The following is a 15,177-nucleotide window of genomic DNA, read 5'->3' as shown; positions in this document are numbered from 1 at the left end:
TCTCTGTTCTCCGCTCGTGAAGCGACTGCAGGGAAGCCAGATGCCCGAGCGCGAGCCGCTGCCTGTGGATCCCCGTCCCGCGCGCCCAGAGCGAGAACCGAACCGCAGAGCCGGTTCTGTCTGCCACATGAGAGGAGGAGGATGAAACGCACGAAAGCGGAATCGGACGTTTGGTGATTTCTGTGCTCCCTTTTGACGCGCGCTCCGTTCCAGCCTCCACTTCAGGAGCAGGAGCTTCCTCTGACTTGGAGTATTGGGCATCATTAGAAAAATCCCCGTCATTCCACTCTGCTGCTGCGGCGCCACTGACTCTGAACGCATCTCTTTGGAATATAGCGCGCTCGTGCGCACCGAGCCATGGAGATTAAATGAAGTGGATTTATGTTTGCCACAAAACTGGACATCTACTTTAACCGCGTCCCCTTCTTTCATCTTATATTTTCATTTTATTTTTATCCTTTCTATGATTTCTATTCTGATTTAGTTGATTTTATTCCCTTTCATTTGACCGGCTGCGACTTTATGCTTTGGCGTCTTCAGTTTTCTTTCCGTTTTTCTTGTTTATTTTCCTCCACTTTTCTTTTTTTGTTGTTGTCGTTGTGTTGGATTTCTCGCGTGCGGGACTCGCAGAAGAAGTGGGATGCTTCGCCGTGGACACTGGTGGAGAGAAGCCAGCGCGCAGCAGCGGGCAGGGATGAATGATAGTCCCCCTCCACGTCTGTGACGTGCCATGGATGGGAAACTTAATTTGGATCCACGGAACCGATCGGGGAATAGCCGTCGCCTCAAATAACTACTGCTGACAGCGATCAGGTAAACGTCCTCCCCGCGCAAACTCTGCACTCTTCCTGCTGCTGGACCCTGTTTTTGCGCCATATCTGCTGCTGCTGTGGACTGATTGACTCCAGAGATTTCCAAGAATCAGTTTTAGATCCGGGTTAGTTTCACAGACTTAGTGAGTTTGCTTGTTGAAGGAGCCTGGCTGTAAGTGAAGGTACATCTGAGCAGTTAGGAACCAGGCCATTAGTACAGCGCAGGTGGACAGCAGAGCCCCCCTCCCAACACGCACACCACCATCCACCCGCCCCCGCGAATACCGACCCTCTCAGTGGGGAACACAGCTCTCAGTATGATCGCCCCTGAAGCCGCTGGCAGACTTGGAACTTTGCGCAGTGGCCAAAAAGAAGCGAGCGTTACGCGCGCCTGCGCGCGCACACCACTTTCTGGTTTTTGCACTCGCGCACAATGATGCTGTTCTCCTTCAGCGTGAGTGTGCGCGCGGTGCCATCCTCGGACCCCCGCCGCTAATGACGGGAAACGCTTGTTGGCAGGAGGACGTCTCCTGCGTGGCCTGATTACAGCTCCGGGTTCAGAGGGGCCGAGGCTGCTCTGCGCGCCAGGGCGAGTGGAGAGTGGGTGCCTTCTCCCCCCATGAATGTTAAAGAGCCAGAATGCACCGTGCGGGAGATGAGGAGGAGGAGGAGGGGGGGGGGGGGTGTTCTTGACTAACATCCGTCCTGGCACCTCACCACGCAACAGAAAGGGCTTTGAAAGCTACCTGATCGCGCTCCCGTGTGGATCCGTGGCGAGGCGCTTCATGCGTCTGCCGCAGTGCCGCCTCCTGTTGCTGTAACCCAATCTCATCCCGTGTTATTTACAGTGTGATGCGTGGAGCCAGACACGAGGAGCTGCCCCTCGCAGCAAGCAGGTGGCACCCGCAAAGATGAGCGGGGATGACGGGGGTGAGGGGAAGGAGCCTCCAGGCGGTCGCTCTCCCCGTCTCCTCCACCCATCTGTTGAGCGTCACAGTGCGTGCGCTTTTCCTTCAGAGCGGCGTGTCGGAGACCTGGATCGTGGTCATGCTTTCAATCTATCGTTTTATTCGGTTCTTGTAGTGTTATAAAAAAGACTTCCAAGTGTCCAAGGACGCATCGAGCCCATCAACATTTGACGGTCAAGCTGCGTCCTCTCATTTGATGAAGCAAAATCTGCAAATCTTGAAATATAAATGAAGACTGAAAAAAATAGCCACAAAATGTATTCAATAACCAACAAATATGTTATGAACTTATGCTGGACACTCCACAGCATGATTTAAGAATGGATTACTGAGTTTTCCTTGGTCATCTGTGAGTAGACCCTCTGCAACCTCCCTGTTATGTTCTGGGTCACATTGACCCACCATTTTCTTTTTTTCCACAGACTTCTCCTGCTTGGCTTATTAAGTCAAATCATGTAATCAACATAGAGTGGTTCCGTTAATTACCCACATCTAACCCCCCCACCCCCCTCACACACACATGTTTATCTTAAAAAGCTACTGTTCGGGTCAATTTTACCCACCAGATAAAATAGAAGCTAAGAAGTAAAAGATCACCCAAAGAGAACATTATTTGTATCCTTGCAACTATGAAACACAACACACCTTTGTCTCATACTCATATAGGTGTGGAAGGATGTATGCACATGCTCACACCAAATGTATATGTTGCTAAGCTGCTGTTTGGGTCAGTTTGACCCCACAGTCAAAATAGAAGCTAAATAGATCAAAAACTGTTTGTGTTTTTGCATATGATACAAAACACAGCTCAGTTTCACACTCATACAGGTGTGGAAGGATGTGTTCATATGCTCACTCACACATGTATATGTTTCAAAGCTACTGTGTGGGTCAATTTGACCCGATATAGTTAAAATATAGGCTAAAGAGTCTAAGACCAAATGCTATGTGTCTTTAAACCAATAAGACACACCCCTCTGTTTCACACTCATGCAAATGTGGGAGGATGTATGCACATGCTGACACACCTGTATTTGTTACAAAGCTACTGTTTGGGTCAATTTGACCCACTAGTCAAAAAAGAAGCTAAAGAATCACAAAACAAAAACTTTTTGTGTCTTTGCAACTATGGGACTCACCTTTGTGTCATATTCATACAGATATTGAAGGATCTGTGCACATACTGCTGTCCGGGTCAATTTAACCCACCACTCAAAATAGAGGCCAAAGAGTCAAAGATCAAATACTATTTCTGTCTTTGCAACTGTGAGACAAATCTGTTTCACACCCAGACAGATGTGGGAGGATGTGTGCATGTGCTCACAAGCACATGTATGTTACAAAGCTCCTGTTTGGGTCAATTTGACCCAGTAGTCAAAATAAAAAGTAAAGAGTCAAATATTAAAAACTGGTTTTTTTTTTTTTTTTTTTTTTTTGCATATGAGGCAAACTACAACTCAGTTCCACAGTCATACAGGTGTGGGAAGATGTGTGCACGTGCTCACACATACACACCTACACACACCCCTTTATGTTACAAAGCTACTGTTTGGGTCAACTTGACCCGTCAGTCAAAGTAGAAACTAAAAAGAGTCTGAAAGATCAAATACCATTTGTGTCTTTGCAGAGACACAATGCACCTCTGTTTCACACTCACACAAGTGTGGTGGATGTGTGTACGTAGTGACACACACATTGTTTTTACCTTATCTTTGAAATGGGAAAATCCTGGTTTTCTTCTGACTTTTGACAAACTCCACTCACATTGAGGGGCCAAAGAGCAGGGGTTTGGTACAAAATATAAAGATTCTTGTCCTCAGAAATGAACATTTTTCTAAAGCAAATAGATTTAGTTTTTTTTTCTTTTTTTAAGAAGTATTTCCAATTAGGCAACAAAGTAAACTTAAAGTTTTGCTGTAATTTTTAGTCAAAACCAGAAATCGACCATGAATTTTGATGAAGTAGTAGCAAAGAAAACGGCAAGTTCATACTTAAAACATCAAATAAAAATCTAACCATAAAAGAAGTCCTACTGGAGCAAAAAGCTAAAACATTTAAGTATTTGGCATTTCAATCCTTTTTTTCATAACCAATAACACAGAATAAATGTAAAAATATGTTCTCAACCTCAGGAGATATAACAGATGAAGTCCAAAAACACATTTCTCTGCTTTTAGTTTGGCTGCCAGTGTCACTTTTTCTGTTTGGCATTGGTATTTTCCAAAATGATGAATTGATATTTGGCCAATTTATCTGGGATAAGATGAAAATTTAGCTGATAAAAAAAAAAAAATCCCACCAGGGTGCAAACTTTGTTTTAACAGATTTATAAAGCAAAACAGTTCCTTAAAAACAAGCAAACAAACTCAGAACTTCACACATGCGCGGATAATAGAATCTTTTTACTTTCATCATCTAAACCATTTATAAGCATAAAATCTTTCCACCATTTTTACCATCTTTCTTGATAACGTTTTTGTACTTCACCATGTTTTCCATCACTTCTGAGTTAATACCCGTCGTCTAAGAGCTTTAAACAGTTCACTTGGCCACAAACAACTCTATATGTGCTCGAGAATCTTAGATTATATCAAACTGCTTTCAATTTTCCTATGCCTCACATTCCCTCATAAATCATAGCACTTGTCCTCACTCAGCTGCTCTTAGTTTTGAAAACATGACCTCTTCCATGTTTACGCCATGACTAATAAACCCGCTCAAGGGTTTCACATTTTACACTTTCTGCTTGTGGCCCTGCGCTGAGTTACATGGATGTTGCCCTTCATAAAACACCATCAAGGTGTGATGCCCTCTCTTACTTTATAATCAGTTTGACTGCCAGCTTCAGCACCATGGACAGCGTTCACAACAGAAGGGAGGTAGATGATGGGAAGTGTGGCTGTTTGGTTCTTTGAAGCCCGTTTTTCCGCCTTTTGAGATGTCACTAAACTTGCTGGACTGATGTAACTCTTTCACTACTGGTTGTAACCATAGACATTAGGAGATGAACGATATAATCCAATGTAGCTCAGTGGTGATCGCCATCTTGGGCAGATAATAAATCCAACTTCAGGAGTTGGCAAATGGGTGAAATAAACACCTCCGTCTGTTGTTATAACAGATGAAAATTCTCTGTTGATATTCATGGAAATTCCCCACATACAATTTTCTTGGATGCAGCATCTAATCACAGAACTCAAAGGGGGGGGAGGGGTGCTTAAGTATTTTCCTGTTGTGGAATTGGTTTGTTTTACATTTGAATGAGTAGGGACTCGCTTGTGTGACAATGCACTTAACAGATACGTGTCAGCGTTTCTAGCTGCTTTTGTTTTTAGCCTCATTCAGGAAGTGCATGGTCCCTCTTCTTTATTACCTTTTTCATTCAAGCAGGATTCTACAACCTTTCATTTTTTCTTCTTTTTTTCTCCACGTAGAAATTTGTCAGTGGAGGTTCTCATTCATCCAGATGATGTCTTCTTGAAGTTAAGCAGACTTTGAATCTTTGAAAAGTTTCACATCATCAGGCAGCTGAATAAGAGGCGAAACATAGTAAGAAAGGAGATTTTGAACCCTGTTGTCGATCCTCAACTTCAAAACACGTAACCCTCGAGCTCTCTTTGGGGTCCAGATGACCCAACTCTTTATATTGATGTGTAATCCATCCCATGACAAAGGTGAACAGTATTTTTTGTCTGCCACGGACAGCAGTGAAGATAAAAAATCTATGAAAAAAAAAAAAAGTTTAGTGAGCTGTCTTTTGGGGTCAAGATGACCCCACTTTAAATCTAAACATGTCTAGGAGAGCACAATGTGCTCAAGATAAATGAAGTGCTGTAAATTCCCCCAGGATTGATAGATTTTTATAGTAATGTGTTCAGGCAAAGCGATGGACACCTTAGGGGTCCTAATTCGTCCATGTTGGAAAACAGGCGAACATGTTAATTTGAAGGTACTTTTTGAGTCGGTAGAGAGTGTTTGTGATGAAGTTAGGACTTTAAACCTTCAGATCTTTATGTATAACAAGTATTTTGTTAAGTTACAGTTACAAGTTATTTTGTAGAGGAAATGATACGATGTTTCTGTGACGGATACCACTTTCCATTGCAGACATGAACTTCATTTAACCGTTCATGGTGTCTGTGTGTGTTCTCTGACAAGAGTGTCTGCTGAAGCAGTATTAAGAAAGCATGTTATCACATTTAAAGTGGAGTTTAAAGGAGTTTGGATTGATTACCCAACTAAAACCACTAAAATCCATCTTCAGAGCCCGAACCCAACGACAGTTGGACAAAGGCAGGGTACTGTTGCAGAGCCACACAATCAAACACACCTAGGGGGCAATTTTAGAGACACCAGTCAACCTATGAAGCATACGTTTGAGACAATCCATAAATTCATGGGAGAACAAGGGTCAAACTAGGGTCTTATCGCTGTTAGGTGATAACCACTAAAACTAAATCCAGAATTTCTTTTTAAAATATTATTATCAACAATAGCTAAATCCAACACGAAATAGTTCCAACTGAAGTTGGTTTAGGTCAGGGGTCTGCAACCTTTAACACTTAAGCAGCAATTTGGGTCAATTTCTAAATAACCACACATCCTTTAGAAAAATAAAACTCTGTATTTATGTTAATGTTATTTTTATAAGAAATATAAATACTTTTTTTTGCATAAACAAAACAAACTTTAAGAGAAAATATTTTTTTCCCCAAATATAAATAGTTTGTAACTTTGAACAGAGGTTCACAAGACTTCCTTTCAAAATAAAAGACTTCTTGAGTCACATAGGATCATCAAGCTGGAGAAAATCTAGTGGTAGTGTAAAAAAACATTTTAATTAAACGTTTATGGTGCTTCTTATCCAGAAATTCACAAATTGTACTATCTGAAATAAAATAACTGTATTTTTGAACCATCAGGTGCCCTTAAAACACTGGAATTTGTCAAAATGTTTAGTTCTCGATTATCAAACCACCATGAGTACTGTGCTCTGGAGGCTCGCAGAGTGATGTGTTATTTTACTTTTTAAACTTTACTTTACGGTGATTTTTTTAAACAAAAAGTTTTGTATTTTTCTTTAGCCAGAGAGCCACAATGGAGGGCCAAAAGAGTCGTGTGTGGCTCTGGAGCCACAAGTTGCAGACCCCTGGTTTAGGTAGACCAGAGGTCTACAACTTTTAACAAGAAAAGAGATATTTAGGCTAATCAAAACCTAGTAGGAGCTGCAGAGTCTTATTTAAACACTGTTGTTCATTCATTAATTTTTTTAAAATAATAAATATGAATTTTGTGTCTTTTGTTGCATGAATAAAAACTGAAATATAAAGAGAAAACAGCGTTTTCTCAACATGTTAAAATATTTTGACAGTTTTCCTTTCAAAATAAAAGACTTCTTGTGCCAAACTGGATTAGCCCAGTGCAGCTCTTGACTTAATAAGACAATATGTGCTTTAAGCTCATAAAGATCAGACTTTTTACCTAATTCTTTGCTCAATATTTGAAATCTGTTTATTCTGGAGGAAAAAACAAGACCTCATCAGGGATGTAAAAATCTTTATTACGAGGTGCACCTCAGTCATACATTTATAAACTTAACTAATCTAAATTTAAAAAGAAAAAAAAAAAATTTTTTTCTTCAGCCAGAGAGCCACTATGGAGAGTTGGACTCAGTTAAATATTAAAAATAAATACAAATTAGGGAAATGGCTTGTTTTTAATTAAGTAATTCTGCTTCATTTAGCTGAGTTTGGACATTCTCCAGGACAAATTGAGGATTCTCAACCTTTTTCATGAAAACTCGTTCTTTGAGAACGGATTGCCTAAACCACGGTGCACAGGTGCATTGAAGAGGCTCATTTTAAATGATCACGCTCTCTTCAATCTGGCCCCACCCTCAAAAAAACATGCTGGATAAACTGGCTGATCCAGGCGGGGAGTAAATAGCTGTAATTTTGGGTTTCATTAGGAGAGGTGTGAATTTCTGAAAGACATTTTTTTTATAATAACTAGCTGTGATATCTCCTTGGTAGAAATCACACATAAACAAAATAGACAAGCTTTAATTTTACCAAGATATTTTCATTTCTTTTAATCCACACACCAGAATCGCAGGGCGGATAACCGGCAGTTCAAACCGCAACGCAGCAGGGGAGTTAAAAAGAACAGAGAAATGAGACGGCAATGATGACTGCACTATCGCTGCACCATCATCTGAGCAGCTGCTGGAGGTGCAACACATATGACAGTGTGACACATATCAGCTGAAGATATATTAAAACCACCCAGCTCAGTGGCAGTTTTATAAGGCCTGTAAATGTGACACTAATAACACCCTCAATATCCACCCACATGTCATGCTCCAATGCGGGGTACCGAATCTCTCCCCGTCGATTCTCTTTCAATATCCCTCCCTCACACACACGTCCTGCACCTTAACCTCCACCATTCCCACCGTTCTGATCATCCTACATCCCTAGGCTGTTTGAATGAAGATCATTCATCAGTGCACCCAGCAGTGAAGGAGGAACCGTGCTACTGAGTGGAATGGCGGTTTGTTAAAATTCCATTGGAGTTGATCGGTTTTTAAGGCAATTTTAGCGAAAATTTGAAAAAAACTTGTTCTATTTTCTGCAGAAGATGAGTTAGGGCAGAACTGTTGAGGCGGAGTACCCATTTCCCATCACCCCACTAGCTTACAACCCCAACCTAACATTACCAGTGCAACAAAAATAGTTAGCAACGTACAGTTTTGAGCCAAATACCAACTTCGACGAGGGCAACAAAGACGTTCATGGATCTAAGACCGAACATCCATACTTTTTTCTTTTTTTCCAATTGATTCTAACTCTATTTTTTTTTCATAAAAAACACACAAAAACATTATAAAACCAAATAAAAACATAATTTTCATTTACACCTTATTAAATTATAATAACAAAGGTAAAAATAAAACATAAAACACTAACAACATAGACGGTGAGAGGATACTTGTTGGTCCGCGGAGGGGAAGGAAACGGTCCTTCCAACGGAACCAGAGGGGACGAAGCAACAATGTCTGCCTTGTGATGGACCGTGGAAGGGGGGCCTTAACTCTTCCCCCTACCCCCATATTTAGCCCTCCAAAAGGGAGAGTTATGAAAAGACAGTGTCTTCAAATTTGGACGTTACTCCCACTCGATGATATCATCAACAGTAGCCTGTAAGCTACATTAGCTGCTAGCGCTTTGAAACACATAACAACATTGGTTTATAGCTTTAAAAAGATTATGCTAAAACAACAAAAAGTTATTACTTACATTGAAATGTAGACTTCAGAATGGACCCACGTGAAGAAAAGCGCATCTGTATCCCTCCACCAGTAGGGCGAGCCGTCGCGGTTTGCCCTACTGGCGGAGGGATACAGAATTCAGTCCCTTCACTACCCTTACAAAAACATTTTTGGTCACCTCTTTAGTGCTGGGCGGATCGATCTAAAATATCAATAGTATCGATCTCAAGATATTATCGGATCAGGAATGATCTCTCACTAGTCCTGTGAGATCTCAGCAGCAGATCTCACAGAGCATGTATGCAGGCAGCGTGTATACTTCACTCTACTTCCACTCTATTTACTTGCCGAGTTGTTTCTGACAAGTTATTTTTAACCTGTCTTTATTGTTCTATTTAAAGGCTAAGAAGTTACACATTATTTATATTGCTACCAGTTGTTTTTTTTTTTTAATCATTAAACATTTTGATTTATTTTTATATCATAGTTATTTGGTTCTTTTGGTTTGTAGATTGTTTTGCATTCATTTTTTCACGTATTATTTAATTCCAAGAAGTTTTTATTTTAAATAAACTATTTTCCATTTAAATGAAAATATTGTCCTAATTCGGTTTTTATGTTTACCAAGTAATTTAAAAAGGAAAACTTACCGAAAAACTTTTAGTGATTAAAAACTTTACTTTACTGCAGTGAGATGTGGGGAATTACACTTGTAAAAGTTATACTAATAAATTAAATATTTACTCCAGAAAAAGCTATAAGAATGATTAATACAGGACCAACACATCTCTTTGTCTAATCTAACGCTTAAATTCCACAGATCTTGTGCAGTTAAATAAAGCCTTGACTGTGGAAGATCAAAAACAGATTGCATATTTGTGGGAAATTTAAATTGATTACTAATTGCAATAATAGAAGAAAAGGAGACTTTAGTTTAACCTTTCTATGGGCTTCATTTAGACAAAGGGGTTTTGTGTTTATAGGAATAAAAGAGTGAAATTCTTTGACTTCTGAAATGAAAACAATTTTTTATTGAAAAAATATTTAAAAAACTGATATTTGAAAATTACAAGTTGTGTTAAAAAGATATAAATAATTATCTAGATCCATAACCTCACACACAAATGGAAAATGTTGTGTTTTTAGTAAAAGAACATAAATAATCGGACCTGGTCTTCATCATGCTCCCTTCACTCGTGTGTTACGCTGTTTTTTTCTATTATTGTTATTATATAAGGATGACTCTTGGTTATTATGGATATGAAGAAATAAAATTAAAAAAAAGAAAAAAAAATAATTGAGATTTTGAAGTTAATGTCACATCCACTTAATTTACAAAAAATATCTGTATCGATATCAGCAATATTGATTATTATCAGTTGGATTATCACATGCTCAGTATTGCCCCTTTTCCTTCAAATGCCCCTTCAGTTTGAGGGGTAGAAGAAGAATTAGTCTTCAAGTGCATCAGAATGAAGCTATGTCCCACCTTCATTTTCAAAATAGCCTTTTTCGCCTGCTCAGAATTAAAGATTTGAATAAAGGAATACTCACAAATGCAATTTTAAGCTTTTTTTTTAATATATGTTTTTCAGAACATGTTAAAAGCCCAGTTTTCATCAGAGTAGCTCTTTAAGCTCAGTGTTAATGTGTGTGTACACATGCATGTTGTTTAAATATGGGCTAAAGCCCAGGCGACAGCTTGCTCTTGCCTGGATCACTGCACCCTGGCTGGGCCATTGTTGCCCTGACTCCCCTCCCTTTACATGTGCAAAACATACCCCCCCTCTCATATTCTCTCCTCCTCCTCCTCCTTCCATCTCCTTATGTTGCATCCACATGCATCCACAGTGCTTTACTGCTCATCCAAACAAGACAATGAATTTAAAAAAGCTCATAATGACTTGTCTTTTTTTTCCTGCTATTCAAATAAAAATCTGGCAAAGCAGCAGTGAACTTGCTATTGCTTTCTTTAAGTGGGATTTGTTAAAAAAAATTAGGCTTAAGATTCTTAGTCAAATCTAAAATCTCCATTGTCACCCTTCCTAAAGTCGACCAACAATAAGTGTGAAAGGATGAGAGAAAGGAGTTTGGAATGAATGAGAGCAAATTGTTTTCACCTTCTGCGTTCCTTCCCTCGCTCTGCCATGCTTCATTTGGAGTCGCAGAAGCCTCTTTCACCGCACTGGCATTTCTTTGGCATGGCCCGGGGCGACTGTGTCAATATTTGCACTGAGTGCCACTTTGGTTTGGGGCGCCTCTATAAGCATGACTGAGTTTGGGCGAGGCTGAAGCTAAAATACTGGCAACAAAAGCCGCGGGCCGTATAGAGTCACTCTGTGTAACTGCACAATTAATTAGGCTTTTTTGGCAAGAAAAAGGGGAATTGATGAGCTGCATTGAAAACAGGTTGCAAGGGGGGGGGGGGGTTCCTTTAAATTGCCAGGATGATTTGCATTGCTGAGTGGTATTGATCAGAATTCAAAACTGACGTACGACACTGTTTTTCTTTTTTTTTCTGTTATTAAATGTTTTTGCGCTGAAATAAATGAGGAGATTTTGCAGGTCAATGACTGTGCAATTTGTGCTTCCAGCTGTACATTTTATACGTGGAGGCTTTTGTTCAGTGACTGACTGCATCTCAGCAGTAATATGCTTTTTATGTAATGTTTTTCATAATGTGTGGCCCCTGGGGACTGAGCTCAAGCAAAAGCGTGCAGATTGTATTGATCTGGAGCACATAAAGCTTCAGGTTTACCGGGGAGTGTCGGGCGGCCCACAAGGATTTCTCGGACTTAAAGGTCCACTTCAATGAAAATTGGGTTTTTGGTGTTTTTTATGTATTCTTGTTGGATTTTTCTGATGATGGAGCACAAATATTTGGCAATCAGGAGCAGGCACAAAATTGCTGTTGGAAATAGATTGTCGGGTTGACGTAAAAGCTTCTATGGCAAGCCGTAAGGGCCCTTATTCACTTTGATTTGATGACGACTAAATCCATGTACGTCGTGGTTTTTGTGGCATCTGGATCAAAACTGTACAACTGGATAGCTCTAATATTGCTCACCATTTTTGTTTCACCACTAATGTCAGGTTGAGTGCATGAGGGACCAACACATTCTCACTCCTAAGTCATCACATATTCACGTTTGGTTGAGGACCCTCTCCATCATTTTTTGATGTTTTAGGTGTCCCCAACTCGCCTAACCCGACAAGATGTGGTACCTTAAGCGGTACCGGGCGCAAACCGGACAATGTACTGGACGCAGTACCTGATGCAAACCAGTACCGGGTTAAGGTACCGGTACTGGGGGACCTCAACTCACCATTTTTTTGAAGTAATGGCTGTTCCAAATATATCATGGGTCCGCAACCTCTGGCCGCATACCAGAACCGGTCCAGTACGACGCATCCCGTTACCCAAACCCGGTACTGGTACCCTAACCTGACACGAACCAGATGTGGTATTGGACCTGAAGCTGTATCAGTAAGAACAGGATGTGGTACTGGAAACAAACCAGTACCGAGTTAAGGTTAGGGTGCCAGTACTGGGTGTCCCCAACTTATCGCTTTTCTATACGTACTTGCTGTTCCCATTAAATCACAGGTCCCCAACCCTCGGGCCACGAACCAGAACCGGTTCAGTGCAGAGAATCATAGCATACTGGTACCCTAACCCTAATCCGATGCGGGACCAGATGCGGTACTGGACCTTAAGTGGCACCCGACGTTAACCAGTACCGGGTTGAGGTCAGGGTACCGGTATGGGTTAGGGGGCCAGTACTGAGTGTCTGCAACTCGTCATTTTTGACGTACTGGCTGTTCCCAAAAAACCACGGGTCCCCAAATGCCGGGCTGCAAACTGGTCTAGTACCGGGACACATAGCATACCGGTACCCTATCGAAACTAGATGCCTGAATCGGACACGGTACTGGACTCAAACCAGTACCGGGTTAAGGTTAGTAGGTAAATGCTACATGTAGGTAATTTTATAGTTGATTTGGTTTGTTGCACATTTGAGATAACGGGCATGAAGGGGTATTGACTTGGGGACGAGAATGTGTTGGAGTAGCTGTAAGCTAGCAGGAGAGAGTGTAAAAGATTGGATGATGTGAAGGAGAATTTCTAATGAGCAACTGCCGCTCTGCAGAAATGATGTCCTAGAAAACGACATGTTTTTGATCTTGGCTAAAAGGATCACTCTTGAAATAGATCAAAAGATGATCGGAGTTGGACTTTAACATGCTCTCGATCTTCTCCTCCAGTCCACGCCCATCCTCTGAACCTTTTCCAGCTCCCGTTTGGTTCCCTCTCTTCGTTTCTACTGCAGCACTTTCCTCTTTTCTTCTTTCGTTTAGAAGATTGCTATAATACAAAATGCTTAACCTCCCTATTTCTACCAAAGTACACACACACAACAGCTGCGCCTGTGAGCTCATGCGGAGGCAGGCGGCGAGTTCCAATGTTTAACTGAGTGTTCAGAGGGGTACAGACTCATCTGCTTTAGCAGTCTGGCCTCATCATCAGCAAAGTGCCCTGCTGTCACACCCATTCGGCCCCCATTACTGCTCCATATAGAAGAGGAAGCTTTGTGTTGGCGGGCCAACAAGTGGAAGGCTGTGCTCTGCTGCGGCATTCTGAAAGGGCCCGGACTCCTTTGTGGTGTGTCTTAATGGGGTCTGATATCTGCACATGTGACTCGGATCACGTGCACGCTCAGTGATTCAGAAGCTCCAGGTGGTATTAACCAGAGTTCAATAAATGTGATATAAGTCAAACTAATATGAGTTTTAGTATGGAAGCTATTTAAAAAATAACAAGATAAAAAGCCAAAATCACTATAAACTTTTCAATGACTGGAAATCTCAAGCGTACATTAAGTTAAATGTTAGAATAAGTTTGGCATTTCTAACCATGATTCTATGATTTTGAAGCAGGTTTGTAGAAAATATTCTTCTTTTAAAAGAAAATACTACTTCAGAATGGCCGATAAACCCAACAGGCCACAGGGAGAACTGCAACTAAATCGGTTATCTCAGTCTGGCCTCAGTGTCTTTCCAGTGCTGAGAATTCCACCATGAATGTTTAGCTGTAACAAAAAGGTTAAGTCCATTGACTGTATATGAAACCTGGACTGAGTGTGATGTCAGTCACAGAAAAGTGTTTTTTTCCAGCTTTAACCAAAGGAAGGTCAATTCAGTCACTATTTTTTTGAACATGTCGGAACCAGACGTCAGTAAGCAGTGATTGACCTGAGTTGGTTTGAGCCAACGTTTCTATGGCAACCACTCTCACCAATCAGGAGTGAGATGTGGGAAGTCCACTTCCCTAGTATTTAAAAGCAGGCTCTGGAGAATCTGTCAAACGTTGGATGTGGGGAATAGTGGGAACCACATGCTCTTATTGAGGCATCTGACTGGTCAGAAAACATATCATGAAAAAAATATGTTAAAAAACATTTAAAAAACAAAAAAGGCATCAGAACAAGAATGGTTATTCTGACATATACAGAAACAATGAAAAAACAGTGAAAAATAAGATTTGAAAAAAGTGAACTATTCCATAAGGATTACAGAGCGTAGGACTTCCATTATTTGTAACTCCTGGCCAATGACTGACGAGATCTTTAGTCACATGGTTGATGGCAGTCTGAATACAGACCAAACGGGAGGTTGAGGACTCGATCTGGACCAAATTAAGACGATTGGGTTTAAACCAGCAAACTTTCCCAATCTGAATACAGCCTGAGTCAAGTTGGAGAAGGTAGACATCCTGGGAATTTTCTGTTCCACGTCTATGGCTCAACCTTGGGATGGTGTTTCTGACATAAGCCAGATTTTTTTCCCCTTTTTTTCTTTTAAAGGAGGGCATCTTTGAGTTTGAACAACTTCTGACATTCATACATTTATTCTCTGTGAAAGAAAGAAAACAACTATGCAGAAGTAAGACCTGGAACTTCACTTAAATTAGACTTGCCATCTCCCTGGGCTGTTGTTCTGAATAAAAGTCAGGCTTGGAATTTTCTCAGCTTGCCTGTTTAAATCAAATTTAAGAAAAAATCTCAGGCTTTCAAGAATGAGATGTTGTGATTGTGGGCGCTGTTGCGTTTGTTCTTCCGTCATTGTG

General features: G+C 40.8%; 1 protein-coding gene across 19 annotated transcripts in view; it reads left to right on the top strand.

The window, feature by feature from the left end:
* Positions 1-6: 6 nt before the first annotated feature.
* Positions 7-15,177, top strand: part of adgrb2 (adhesion G protein-coupled receptor B2) — a 346,501-nt gene continuing 331,330 nt past the window's right edge. For all 19 annotated transcript variants that reach the window (XM_036214184.1, XM_024293674.2, XM_024293614.2 and 16 more), the window contains exon 1: positions 7-813. The gene's annotated coding sequence lies outside the window, so the exon portion shown is untranslated. The remainder of the gene's footprint in view (positions 814-15,177) is intronic.

The sequence above is a fragment of the Oryzias melastigma genome, linkage group LG11 (assembly GCF_002922805.2).
Source record: "Oryzias melastigma strain HK-1 linkage group LG11, ASM292280v2, whole genome shotgun sequence".
Classification (NCBI taxonomy): Eukaryota; Metazoa; Chordata; class Actinopteri; order Beloniformes; family Adrianichthyidae; genus Oryzias; species Oryzias melastigma.
The sequence above is the reverse complement of the archived record's forward strand: the minus strand, read 5'-3'. Positions and strand labels throughout refer to the sequence as shown.